Genomic DNA, 15,193 nt, shown 5'->3' with positions numbered 1-15,193 from the left:
ATATTTCAAATGTATTAACGTGGTCAAGATAAGAAGAAAAAAAGATGGAATGGAAGGGAGAAAGCCTTATTGTGAATTGAAGAGGCGCGTGCTTGAAAAAAGGGAATTTTCCAAGCATGCTAATAAAATACTCCATGGAAACTTATCTTACCCGGTGGAATACTTAAACCATAATTTCCCATCGTCTCTTCCGACAGCATTTCTCATGGCGTCGCATTTTTACGCGCATTCAAGTCGCTATTGTTTCCCGACGTTGTGTCGATCCTTTCTCGCCATTCACCACATAATAAATCCACATGATCGCACATTCATCTCAAATCCGAATTCGCACTGTGTCAAAGGAATTGATAAATTAATTATGGGATATAGTTCATTGGGGTCTTTTACTCGAGTCAGATAAAAAAATCGCAATTTATTTGAGCGATTAGATTGGCGGATGGGAGAGACAATACGAGACAAAGCAACTCTTCCTCGCCCCGACATTCTCTCCCGATGTAAAATTAAAATCGACGCGAAAACTATCCAGCCCACTGTTACACGAAAAGGTGGCATCATTGACGTTCATTTGATCGTTCTTGAAGAGCCGAAAGAAAAGGAAGCAACGCTCAATAGAATACAATATGAGACCGACGAAGTATCGAAAAAGCACCCGATTTACATTAACATTTTTATATATATATTTTTTTTAGATCACGAGATGTGGGTCAATTAACCCACATCTCGTGATCTAAAAAAAAATATATATATAATAAGGGGTCGTGAAACATAAAGTTTGAATTAACATTTTTACTATATTGTTAAAAAATTGGAAAATGTTTGTAAAATTAACTTATCTAAGAATCAAATTATATAAGTCACTGTTGAATTTATGCACGCATCAGAAATACTAATTTTTATTTATTCGGGTACCCTGGTGTGCTTATGCCTAAGAGAATCCGGGTATACAAACGCGTGTTAAACAAGTGTTACGTCACGCAAAAAACAATTGAAAAGCGTCCCCTTGATGACTAGCACAGTCGAGTAGAGAAAGGTTTTTATGAAGCGAAGGATTATGTTGACGAGTGTCTGTCGTTATCTGGACGCGTTATTTGTCAAGATCAAAGAGTCAATTGTGGCAGAGTGGAATAAACTCAATCTCAAAACTCTCTCGTGATTGCAGTTCCTGCAGTCGAAGCCAAGAACTATGCAAACCGGACAACCTCCAGTAGGCCAAAATATTTCAGGTGAATAACTGACATATTCTAGCTTTTTCCAACGTATTCAAGAAAATATTTGGAATACTTTCAGTGCAACTCTACGAAATTCGCAAACAGAAAGCATTACACAGAATTGAGGCCGATAGGTGCCAGAGACTCAGTGGCAAAATTATTGCCTTAGCAATAGGGAAGTTTCCCTCATCAAAGAAAACGAAAGGCATTGATTGCGATTCGTTACCCACCATTAGTGTATTCATAATATACAAATTATTTGGTTTTAGAAATACCGGTTTAGACGAATGGCAAGGGTCAATTTTATCCTCATTTGAAAAAGGTCAGATTGGCGCCCATGCGATGCCACTCTACGTGACGTCACAGGGACCTAGTTTCTATACGAGTAGATACGAGTTTTACATCGTCTGAGGTTACCATTGCATGCATGAGGCACAGAGCTCAGGGAAAAATGTTTCATTAACCACTCATTAAAACTGGCCAAGGTCGGAAAGATTTCTTCGTTTGCTTAGGTATTAATAATCATTATTTAAGCCAAGCGCTACCAGCTAGCAGGGTACTCTGCTACCTGCTAGCATCCTGCGTCGTATCAGCGCTCAGAGCCTCGCCCCACGGCCACCTCACAGGGCGGCAGCGGCAACCAGAACGACGTCACACGGGAGTTTTCCCGGCATTCATACTTACCCGTCGCGTTTTCGCGCGCTTGAAATTTTTCACTTTTCATTTAATCGCGAATAACAGATATCGCCATTTCAAAATCAAAAAGCGTGAAATACATACTCCACATCTTTCGATTTAGGCGATAAAATGATAATAGGAAACCACCCTATTAGAAATAGATATATCTCTGAGAGACCCGGACATTATCATCCTAGAACCGCTCTATATATCCAGGTACGATATAGATTCCATTTTTCCGATAATTTTCCATCCGACAGAAAGAGATATTTTGTCGTACGCATTGAAAAGTTTTTTGCCCCGAACAATAGATGGCTTTTTCAAGTGCTAGTCGGGACTCACTACTCACATCATTCCGCGCACTTTTTTGTTGAACGGCTGTTCTCCTAACACCCCCTGCCACATGCCTTTATAGGCATTTAGTAGTATTTAGGTCTTTAAGAACTAGCACCGGTTGCTAGACTTGGGCATTGCAGGTAAACAACAGGGAAATACTTTCGTCCTCCAAGGGAGCTTTTGATAAATATCGTTACTACGCCTGCGAGACGAAAGTCCCCCATGAAATGTATCCGCCCGTCGCTCTTCATGATGGAATGGCGGTAAAGTTGGCGGGCGAGCCCTCGTCGCCAGCATCAACTGCGAGGATGCGTCCCTGGGGTCGGTTTGTGCCCACAGCACTCTGCGATAGAGGCGAGGTTATTATTGATGGGCCGTCACACTCCCTCCGCCCCCATCCGTAGAAAAACTAAAGAGAAACAAAGACCCGCCAGAGGCCCTTCTTATAGCCATCCTCATTCCGGCGAAACAAGGAGCCTATCCCTCTAGAAATAATCAAGTTATCCGCATTTCGAGTTCATTCGATGACGAAAGAAAAAGATCTCGTGTGATCATTTTTTTAGCAATCTTCGACGGAAGATGTAGTTAGTAAATTGTCACACGAGACATCTAGCGGTCGTCTCAGAGTTAATGACGGCGGTAAGTTGGGTAATTTTGGAAACTCTATGCTCATATTTTTTTTTAACTTCATCCACGTAATTCCCCTAAATATTTATAAAAAGAAATTGCGCGTACGAGGTACCGCCTAGCATTTATTAATTTTGTTCGTGGAAAATCAAACTGCCATTCCTATCCGTTCGACGAAATATCTCTCTTAATTGATCGTCTCTGCAAGAGCTGAAAATAAAGTGGGGCTCTAATATGATGTTCTCTAAGTCGCTCTGAAATATATGATTTCTCGAGAACTTAGCGATGACCGATATGATATCTCATCCTTTCGAAACCTTTCGAAAATTGTCAAATGAGATTGTTGACCTTTAACATCGAGTGAACCTTCAAATCAAGTTAATTTCATCATTCTAACTTTCGAAATTCCCCGAAAAACGTAAAGGAAGCATCATTCCGTCCACCACTTTGAATGATATCGCCACTCTGGGAATCGCATTTCGAGCAAATTTCAATAATTTCGGCGGTGGTTGCTGAGCCATCCATTTTTCTCGATATTTGACATCAAGAGGAATGACCATGATAAGCTGTGAATACGTGAGAACACACCATCCAAAACATAAAACTTAAATTAGCTTCCTAATTAATGTTTGTTTCCTGGGGGATTAGGATCGCTCCACCCTCAGCGACGCTACTGGCGACTTTAATAAACACATTTAAATGCACCGTGGCATAAGATTACTTATTTTGTGGCCAAATAGTTAATCATCTATTGTGCGATGCATGGGCAAGGAAAGATAGCAGAAAGGACAAATATTTTCAGAAGACATCTTTAGAGTACTTACTCACGAGAACAGTTTTGGATACCTTGGAAATAAGTCGATTTGAGAATGGAGAGATCATTAAAAAATTTTCATCTCCCGCAAACGAAATGGACAAAAATGGAATTGACTTAAGTAAAATAGCTGATCAGGCAGCATGCCAATTAAAAGTGGATTTCTTACTCAATATCCGCTTGTAATATCCTCTTTATTGCTTAAGACCATTTTACTTCTCGAATCATACTCCACAAGACATTTTAAGCATTAATTCAATTAATTACATAGATTGTTCTTGTCCTAACAGACTCTACCATTAGCTTTCTCATCCTTTCATCGTACAAGCTCTCTCAGTGCAGCCCATTTCCATCGACAATAATTACGCTCGTTAACTTCTAAGTCGCCATCTTTATTATTTTTGCCAAGAATGTTTCCTTCTGTAGTATTCTGCATGACGTTTTGTTGCCTAAATTAGTGTCCGATGAGCATTGCTTTAATTACTTTCACTGTTTCCTTTATTTCTTTTACCGCATGGACTCCAAACCTAGCTCTGTGTCGGTCCACCTACTTTTCGTTCCCCTCGTCCAAAACCACAGATTTGAATTTGCTCAGTCCCCCCTCCCTTGTCTCACAGCAGTGCGTCAGCACGCTCCCTTAAAAGATTTCATGAATTTCTTTCTACTATCAACGCTTATGCTGATATTTGCTGGGAGATTTTTCTTTCATCGAAAGGTTTTTTAGTTTTTTACGCTATTCTCCATTTCACTTCAGAGTTAGGAAGGTGCGAAGACGAGAGGAAAAACTGACCCGGACGGTTGCCCGAGAAATCTTTATCTGGAAGTTTTAAGATGTTAGGGTTCAAAGAGGAAATTATTCCGATCGTAAACTAATTCTTAAACCTTCAAATTATCATGATAATTCTATCCTAATTCAGTGAATAAATTAAAGAGATATTATTAACTGCAAAAGTGCAATATGATATTTATATACCAGACATTTACGAACTCCTCACAAAGTATTTCAGATTGGTGTGAAAATGTCTGATTAAAGTTTCCGCATTTTTGATATTTACGAACTGCTCATAAAGTGTAAATTGTGCTCGTAAAGCAAATTGCGACATTGAATCCAACGTGGAATTTTTCCAATCACAATTTTTTTGTTACTTGGCACACATGCTAAGTATTATGGGTCGAAATATTTTCTTAACAAATTGAAATTGGTAATTTATTATCTTGGACAATATTTCATTACCACATCTCTGTCGCATGTTATTGTAATTTGAAAAACGAAATATTATGTAATATCTGTCTGTTAACTATTGTATTTGTTAAATAGCTTCCCTACTGAAGGTCCGTGGCATTAGAATAACATACAAGGTTAGAGAAAGGCAAAATTCGCCAGAGAGTGAGTATTATCGGAAAAACTCCATTTAGCGGGAAACTGTTTTGTGAATCCAATTTAAATTATCGAACATTGGCCAGTTTTAGTTAATCAAAAAAATCAATCTTGGGCAAAGTATCGGAAGCAAATGGATTAGAACAGCTGTGTTTGTCAACAATACTCACATAAGGGTGCTTAATCATCAGTAAAAATTCTCAGCCCTCACGATGAGATCCATAAGACTCCAAAACGTAAATTTCCAAAAACTCCCAACGAAAAAAATTATGATGATTAAGCATCCTTATATAAATATTCTAATCTCTAATGATATAGTTCATAATATTCTGAATCGTTGACGAAGGATATTTTTATGATTAACTAACACGGAGCCAAAGCCAATACTTTGAATTATGTTTATATATTTATTATTTATATTTATTTAAGGGGCCGACAGAAGAATACTGAGGGTAAATTTGTGCACTCACCATAATACCCATAATGCGTCCGCATTTTGCGACGCACTTCTTCCGGAGCAAAGTTTTTCAAAGCATTGCGTTGGGGTGGGCGCCGAGTTGCGCTGTTTTGCGCGGACGTGGCGCCGCCGTCGACACCTTAAAGAAGCCACGGGGGAGCGAGCCGCAGTCACGTGACCAGGGTCTCCCCTCTCCCTATCTGTCTCTCTCTCTCTTCACCCCTCCCGAGATGCGATGGTTCGCTTTCGTCCCTTGAGTGCACTGCCAAGGCAACCACTGGGGAATTCTGGGATAGGGGGTGGGGTAGGGGGGGTGTCAAACACCCTCCTTACCCCCAGATGCTCTCCACTTGCGACCACCAGAGTGGTCCAAATGCGATTTGCGCCCTCTCATGAGCGAATTATGAGCGAGAGCTCTTCTGATAAAGCACTCACGATGCGTCAGAAGGCAAAATGCCCGGAAAAGATGACCACAGGGGTTCAAAAAAACGAAAGTCTCACAGCTTTGACAGCTGGGTCCATTAATGTATGGGTTCATGATCTCAAATTCGCAGTATACACTGTACAAGAATCGATCGCTACATCAACAAAATAATACCTCGCAAGTCGCTTCGTCCGATAGGCGTCGGGCAGGAAATGCTAGGACGATATCCGTTTAGAAAACAAAAGAGGGAATAAGGAGCGCTTTAGTGTTATTTTAAAACTGAGTCACACATCTAGCGTTTATTGAGTCCCAAATTGTTCGGGGAAAAAAGAAGTCCTATTTCTATCCGTTCGGAAAAATATCTCTCTTCATTTATCGTTTCGGTCGGACACGGGAATACGATGAGGTTATAATATGAGACTCTTTGCATCGCTCTGAAAGACTTATGTTTTTGATTTCATCCAAGCGCGTGGCCTCCAGAGGCTCAAAGACTATTTTTTGTAGAATCTGTGTGACGCTTTCTATTCACCCCTAGCAGTTTTTGTCAAAGTTTTATGATCTCAAATTCACCGTTCGTAGGAATGCCGACTCGTAAATTTGTTGAAACTCTCAGGGAATTGAGATAGTTGAGGTTTATATGATTGAATTTCGCGAAATTTTTTATTCAAGGAATGAAAAAAGTGATGACATTTTCTGCCTCAAAAGACGGAGGCTTTGATTCATCAATTATGCAATTTGTAGATGTACACTCCCGTCTACACGTCTCTCTTCAGAATCTTTTTAACGCTTGGAAGCTCCAGGTGCCGATCGATATGTCCGCTCCGGATTCAATCCCACGTAAAAGTTTTCTATTTTTATTTTATAGTTATTTTCATTTCTATTCTGTAAATTGTATAAATTTGCATCACTCCTGTTGAAATGGTTTTCCTTCTGCATTATTTAGTCATTCACGCGAGGAAAACAAATTCCTCTTCCTTCAAGCGCCTCGCGAAACTATAACGCAGTAACTCATCTTAATCATCATTTCTAATCTATGTTTAGATTGCGTTTTTAGTCACATTTTGTTTCTATACTGGGAAATTTAAACGCATGTATGTTCGATATTGGCTTAGCATTTCTTTTTCAGCTTTTCTTTCACTCATCATCAAAACAAATTTTCTTTCCCGCCATTCATTGGATCCTTATTGGTTATTCATTATCTCATTAACAATTTTACCTTCAAAATCCAAAAAAATTAGAGATGAATCATCCATCTTAGCGTGAGATTCCAGAACGTTAGAGGCGTTCGTAGGAAAAAAATAACGCGAGTATTAACTGGTGGAATTAAAATCGATTTTTAATTTTTTACGGGAAAATCATTGTGAAAATTTGGAACGTGTAGTGATATTCATCTGTTTCATGCACTTTGCAAACTGTGTTTTTCTAGTTCCAACCGTGAATCGTGAAATATGACATTAAAGGCGCAAAAATAACATGGGCATAATATGGAATTGTGAGTAAATTGCCGAATAGGAATGGATGCGTCTAAACACCAACTCAAGGTATGCCAACACATTTCGGCAGAATAACTATGGACCCACATCTACATGCTACCCCGCGAGCCACCTAAAAAGGCGTGTGGCAGGGTGTATTAGAGCACCAGCCGTTTACACATGAAAAGGAAATGCAAAATTAGGACTAGCATTTATTAAAGGCCTTTATGGATCGGATGAAAAACGAATTTACGTATCTATCAGTTCGGCAAAATATCTCTCTTAATTTATCGTTTCAGTTGTACCTGGAAATATATATTGGGGTATTGATACGATGTTCTCCATGACGCCCAGGAAGATATTTTCTCAATTGTTCAAGCAATCTAAGCCTTGCGCGCAGCCTCCGAGTATCTTGCGGCTGTCAGCCTAATTCGTTCAACATCTGTGTAACACCCCAGCAGTTTTTTACAAACCGCACAGCCTTTCTTTGTATTTTATTGAGTTTACGGACTAAGTCTGTCTGCACCGCATGCTAATATTTTCGGTGTATGGATGGCGTCCATCCAGTCCACGCTCAATATTTTTATGAAGCTGTTTTTTTATGAAGGAGCTGATTTTTCGTGAATCCTTATTTATATGTGTTGCTAATCTTTCCATGAGACGGCCTTAGGAGACTATTTGAGGACATAACTTATTTTAAGTGCGCGCCCTCTCAGGTAATTTCATTGTCGAATGTTCAGTGATGGGAAAAAGTTTTAAAAAGTTTAATGCAAAGTTCAGGATTGTGAGGAGGCTAGCTAGATAGATAGGCTTCCCACCCATTCGATTCGGGCTCAAATCCCGACGGTGGAAGATATTTGAAGGGTCTGCCCGATCCCCGCTTGAGTGCAGCACTCCGTCCGTCGGATGGGACGTTAATTCCTGGTCTCCTTAACGCCTTTCGCTTGGAGCAGGCGACGCCGGGTTTCTCTCCACCCTTACTTCCCGCCATCCCCTTCCCTCATGGCGCAAATGACCTCAGCTGTCGGTCGCCTCCTCAAATATGCCAACGTCGAATGGATCCAAAGTTGCCCATACTTCTCAGCCGTTGAGACCTCGTCGTTGTTAATAATATGTGCATGGTGTGCGCTCAAATGTATCAGATCAAGAAAGAGAGGGATGGAGTATAGTGGAGATAATCCGACGAAAGATGTATCCTCTTCTGGAAACAGCTGACCACATTTCAAATATACCGACCGTATGATCTACTATTAAAGTTGTGTGTGCTGGTGTCATGGGGGTTGTCATGATTGATGATCTCGAATCCAGTATTCCAGTAGAAACACCGAGATGAGCCGACTTAAGAATCAAGAAGGGAACTTGACAGCACGAGAGAAGGCGCACGCTTCATGTGAATGAAGCGCACGGTAAATGTGTTCACAAAGACGACGTCGAATCCGAATATATGATATTTTTGCAAGACAGTAGAGTATATTACATCATGCAGTATTATTTTTCACCAAATTAACATAAAATCCAATTCATTAATATTAAATTTAAAAGCATGACGAATTCCTTATCTCAAAAATTCAATTCTCACCGAATTTATTGAATGATACATCAATCAATTAGTAAAAATCATGCAGCGACCTTGCCCTACCTCATGCTGTGGGGGCGTGGCTTGCTAGGATCTTTTATGCGACTGTTATTTGGTAATTGGAATTTAATTTTATTAGAATTTAGGATTAAAATCATTCCATTTCATTTGGGCGTTTTATCAAAACCCAAATGTAAATGGCAGGCAACCATGCGATCAACTCCTGTCCAACCGATCAACACCTCCACGGATTCATGAACAATCCATGCATCCACGATCAACACCACGTTACCTAAATATGTAAAAACAGAGTTTTCAATCGTTTTTTATTCATTTAACTATATGTATCTATAAGGATTGAATTTATTTTACCATACCAAATATTCAACTATGATTCGCGACGTACAATATGTGGAACATGTTTTCTCTTTTCACTTTTTAGCTGTTCCATATAAGAATATATTGTATTCACTAACAATAAGTTTGATCCTAATAGGATGAATTAAATTATATTTTCATGTAATATGCACCGTAAGTTGGTACTGCTCAGCTGTATTCCCTCTGATTCGAGTGCGCCTGTTTAGATCGACTGTGAATCGAGCACCCCGTCGCTAAGAGTGGGTGGGGTGGGGGGATCCGAATCCCCCCCCCATCTAATTCCCCCTTTCATCCGTTGTCGCCTTGACGACCAACAAGCAGCGCCCCCCACCTCCTTCTCTAATCTCCCAGAATGCAACAGTGCCCATCTTCTCCCGCGGTCTCCTAAATGCCTCGCTCCAAAGTTAACTCATGCCTGCAAATCTGTATATATGTATAAAAGAGGATGCCTGTTTGTCTGACCACAATGCGTTTCCATACGGCTGCATGGATTGCGTCCGAAGTGAGTATCTCGTGCTCCCGAAGCACCTAGTGCTACTTTTGGTTGATTCGCACGTGTCTTTTGCATCGTTTTCTCATTGCCGAATAATGCAAGTTCACTCAGCGCCACCTAGCGCCCATTCCCCACCCTCCGTTTACTCTCCCACCTTCCGATAACATCCCATTTCTCTCGGCCATGTTCGTATATCTTTGTACGCGCTGTGTGCAAGATGAAGGCTGATTTGGAAATATCTTTTTTAAATACTGCCTTTTCTCGCAACTTCCATGTTCACTGGTAAAGGGCCCGCGAAAAAAATTTACTGTCCTTTCACGTTTATTGTGTTTCTTCTGACATTCTTTCATATTTTACCATTGAGAGATCAATATAACCATGATTTATAAGTTCTAAGTTTCCCGTTCTCTGGGAACTATCCTTCCCGAGCAACGCCGGTTAGTGAAAAATAAGAGTGGGTGATATCAGAGGTGAATTCCATCCAGAGAAAGTTTTGATCGCTGCGCCACAAGCCAGCATTAAATTACGTGATTAATACCGGCTTACATTGATTTACTTGTCACTTATCCTCAAATTTCATCTCTTTCGTGTGTGTTCTTTTCTTCTTCTTTCTTCGGTGTTATGCAAATTTTCGTGCATAGTTCAGCCTCACTAGAAGCGTATTAAAGTCAACAATAGTTCTATAAATGGGTAAAGCTCTATTTAAAAATTGTGCTTTGGCATAGCCAGATTTATTTTAATTCGTGATTGAATATGTAAGACAACGGCGTGGATTGATTTCTGCGTGTGTGTACGTCATAGATTGCAATTGCTCAAATCTACGATGAATCGGAATGGTGTGATTAGCTACCTAAGACAACAGCGCTTGCTTTCATGTTGTTCGATTTTTATATCTATCATTAATTTTATTTTCGTTAAATTCAATAAAATTGAGAGGAATTAAAAGCACCAGCTTTCTGATAAAATCTATTTGAAAGTATTCAATTAGCCAATTTTTCCATTCCTCTCAATAACACCCCAGCGTTTCCCTGTTTGCCTTTTGATTACTGCGCAGAGTTCTTGTTTGCGCTTCCTCTCAGCAACAATAAAACTCTCGCCTCCAGCGCCATCTCCATGTCGAGCGCAATGGTCTTCCGTTGCGCGGCTTCCATCTCCCGCCTCACCTTGAAGATGCGATGACAACCTCACCTCCGGTCCACTGCCCACGACAAACTGCAGCTGCACTCACTCTACCATTTCTCACGTCCTTCAGTTGAGCGTAGATACTGTCCATCGTGTACTAAAGGAGGTCCTTTTACATTCACAAAACGTCATCTTAGAACCTCTTTAGATTTCGAGGCCCGACATATGCGATGAATTAGGTGACATATTTATCCGAAATTTACTCGAATGATTTCACTCCCAAAATAACAAAAAGATCTTTAACGGATGCATTTGGAGGGACTCACCGTCAGAATCCAATTGCCTCTCGCGCTCTCCTTCTTTCATTTAACAACGGCTCATCTCCGGACGACCTCCGCCACACTTCTATCGAGGCGGCTTGCAGCGAAGTAAGGAGATTTTACTTATCATGTCTGGTCTCAAGAAGAGATTTCTTATTTCAATCTCCAATGTCCAGCCGTAAATATTTAGATTTTTTTCAATACGCGAGATATCGCAAGCCAAAATTCAAGTACGTCTGTGCATATCAGTGATCAAAGGAGAAGAAAATATTTCGCTGCCGCGTTCGTCATTTCCTTCGGCTCATGTCATCGCGGAGCATTCCCTGCATTATGGACACTTCTAATCAAATAAGTGGCGGCGAGTGTTGTCATTTGTGGGGGTGTGCCATACGCCCGCTAAACTGAATTAGTGTGGCCTGAAACATCATCCCCTTCACACTCCTCCCTCCGTCTCCCAATCATTATGATGGCTGCGGTCCAAGAAGTGGAAGGAGGGTCCGTTCGGAGGGTGCATCGCGAAGACCTTTTAGGATGTTCTTCACTCTCATACAAAGGCGAGGCGCCGACAGATGACTGTGATTCACGGCTTGAGTTAACAGAAGACATTAAACATGTTACTGCGGCGCTGCGTGTTTCACAGATCTCACGCCATTCTTAAATTGGCCAAACTCCGCGCTTATATTCGCATTTATTTGACGTCAAGTATGAGCGCCACATTATTCCATGAAGTATAGTAAAAGAGGTACCCATGACTACTGCAGTTAAACATTAAACGAAGTAAGAGTAACGTATATTAACATCATGATTATCTCTTGGCGTCTGAACGCACCTTTGAGAACTAAACTCACAAAACACTTTGGGTCGCTGTTTGTGGCGCTGAGTGTTCCTCGAATTCCCTGAATGGAAAGCAGTGGCTGAAGCGACAGCAGCGATCCTACGGACGCTGCGTCAGTTATCTCGAAAAAATATCCCATTAATGACGTAAAGTGGGCGAAGGTGATACATGTCTAGAAAGATTCTCAGTGAGCTCATTTTGAGTTCCTTCTTCAGGAGCTCGAGCGTGTCGGACAAATAAAAAACGCAAAAGGAAGTTACCAGAATGGTAGCACAAGAAAATAAAATATGGAGAATTGCCAAATTTAAAAAAATCATTAATAATAATTTTAATAATTACAGTCAATTTATTATATCTGTTCTGAGTAATGATTTGTAGGTACTAAATAATAAAATAGATTTAAGTTTCTATGTCTCACAAGCATCACTTTACATAGAAAATGGTACACATGCGCAATTTTTATGCACTATCGTAAACTGGGAAGCTTGAATGTTTAAGTCGGTTAGGTTCGCGGATGATCAGGCGCTGATTAGCCAGTCAGCGAGGGGACTGAAGGCTCTAGTGGATGCGTTAGACGAGCGGTGCGAGGAGTATGGGATGAGGATTAATCACAAGAAGACTAAGGTAATGCGATTTTGTAAAGCGTCACGAGCAAGGAATGTGAGACTTAAGATAAAGGTGAGTGGTGAAAAACTTGAGCAGGTTGAGCAATTCAACTATTTAGGTAGCACAAGAGAGGAAAACCCGCCCGCAAACACAGAGTGAATAGGTACCCCAATATTTCCAGGTCCTACTGAAACGATAAATTAAGAGAGATATTCCGAACAATTTCAAATAACAATACGGGAATTTGTTTAACAATAAAGGACTTACATAGGCGAAACTTCGCAACAGTATTTCCTTTTTATTTGCTACGGCTGATGTCCTAACACCCCTGCCATACGCCTATTGAGGCGATTTGTGGATTTGTACGGAAATGTAGATATAGCAGTGAAGATGTTACCCTTCGTTAACGAGATCGAAATTTTCACCTCATCCGGTCTCGCATGGTGTTTTCATGTCTGGACTACATATCCCTTAAATACCTCTATAAAAAAGCACTCCCGTCGTGAACACGTAATCCACGTGAATGGCCCTTTGTCACCTCTGAGGTGATGACGGTGCTGCCACCATCGGCCATTGCATTCACCAATTCTTCGCGCATTCCTTGATGAGCGAGGCGAAAATGATGATCGGGTGACAGGCAAAGTCGTAGATGGTCGTGATGGCAAGTTCTCCATTTCGTTTACGGTCCCATTATAAAGGTCTTGCTCGTTTCTCAAATACACGCCTTTCCACATTTCCCACGGGATATGCTGGTGGACGATGGTCCATAAGAAATTATTTAATTTGCAAGTTCGGATGAACTTTTGGAGAATTTTCATTAGAAAAGCAACAATCGGCTCGTTAGCGCAATATTTGACCCTCTCGAATCGCTTTGAAATATGTCACCTCTATGCTATAGATACGTAAGATAGAGTTCTTTCCCGGAGAACTAATAAGATGAATTCTTGTCGGGTTTTCAACCGGGTCAGGTCTCTTGCTGCCAATTGACGCTTCATCGTCCGCAGGGCATTCATTGAGCCTGAAGCAGAAGACCTCACGCAGCTGCAAACCCAACAAGAGTTCATTCCATGTGTTTGAGGGAAATGTGCCCTTAACTGGGGCGACACACGGGTCTAACCAGTTGCTACCTTAGAAAATGCTGTTATCTGTCGCAAAAACAACTTCTAGTGAAAAATATTACTGTTCCCATCGACAATCTGACGTTTTAATGGATCGAATACTTTTTCATAAAAGCTCAAACCTCATCTCAACCCCAATATTACACAGGTAGTCACTGTTGCCTTTCCCATTTATTATTTGCACGTGTTATATAATATAGCTTATCTCCTATAAGATGACTTGTCTTTTTAGACAGCGGAATTGGCACTATTATTGAGTTTAATGGCAATATTTACCTTAAAGGTTGACCCTATCTTTTATTGTTCTTGGCCATTTCTCAGGATCTTTTGACATAAAGCTCTCAGCAGCGTATAGGAATGATCGCGAGTCACCTGTCATGAAAGTCTCTCAGGGAGGAGAAAGCTGTGTGCGAGAGATTGTAAACCTCGTCCCCAGAAGGTCATCACTCCAATCCATAAACCCTGAGAGCAGCTCAGAATGAGTTTTTGTTGAATTGGTGAAAATGCCCGCAGTGGGTCCTCGGCCAGATAAGTCATGCGCTGTCGTGTTGCGAGGCCCTCTGTGGAAAGGGAGTCGCCACTAATTGATGAATAACGGAAGAGAGGACGGCGTATTTCTACGATGGGTGGCTTCTTCCATTTTAATAAAGGGTGGTGAGTGTTGAGTGGAGGTTCTCTCTCTTGAGATCTTAGGTCGATGTGAAAGGATCATGTGACATTTTGTTCATCCCCGTGTCGTTGAATGAAGGCCATCCACTTTGCTGAATAAGGACTTCGCGAGAGATATTCTCAATTATTTCTTTTCAAGATTTTTTGTATCCTACTAAGAGAAAATATGCTTGGTTCTTTCCCATGATAACTTTTACTTTCTCGACCGGTTACAGCAATTCAAGGTACAGACGATGGGCACTTTTGTAGAGCTCCGAAATAGTGTAGCAATCAAGTCAAGTGTGAAATCATTAGTTAATGCCATCGTCTAAACCTGTCAAAAAGTAAAAACAAAGTAATCAGTGGGGATATCGGGATGGGAAAGGCGTTGGAGGATAATGTAGTGGATTTGCGAGGTGAAGAAACAACGGGAGGGGCAAAGAGCAAATGTCAACTGAAGACATTCATGAAAATTTGATAACCAATTCAGCCATTATGTAGTTGATGGTGGGTAAATTTACTTGGTGGAAGAAATCCATAGTGTTAATAAGGACACTTTGTACTTTCCACACTTATTTTAATATAGATAACTGGCAGTTGCGCTTGAAAATGACGTATGACACGTCGAAACCGGTTGCTGAATATTAAATTAAGTGTGGAAGTAAAAAGTGCTTTTACTTTATTTTAGCAAGCCATTATGCAC

Source organism: Ischnura elegans, chromosome 10 (assembly GCF_921293095.1).
Source record: "Ischnura elegans chromosome 10, ioIscEleg1.1, whole genome shotgun sequence".
NCBI lineage: Eukaryota > Metazoa > Arthropoda > Insecta > Odonata > Coenagrionidae > Ischnura > Ischnura elegans.
The sequence above is the reverse complement of the archived record's forward strand: the minus strand, read 5'-3'. Positions refer to the sequence as shown.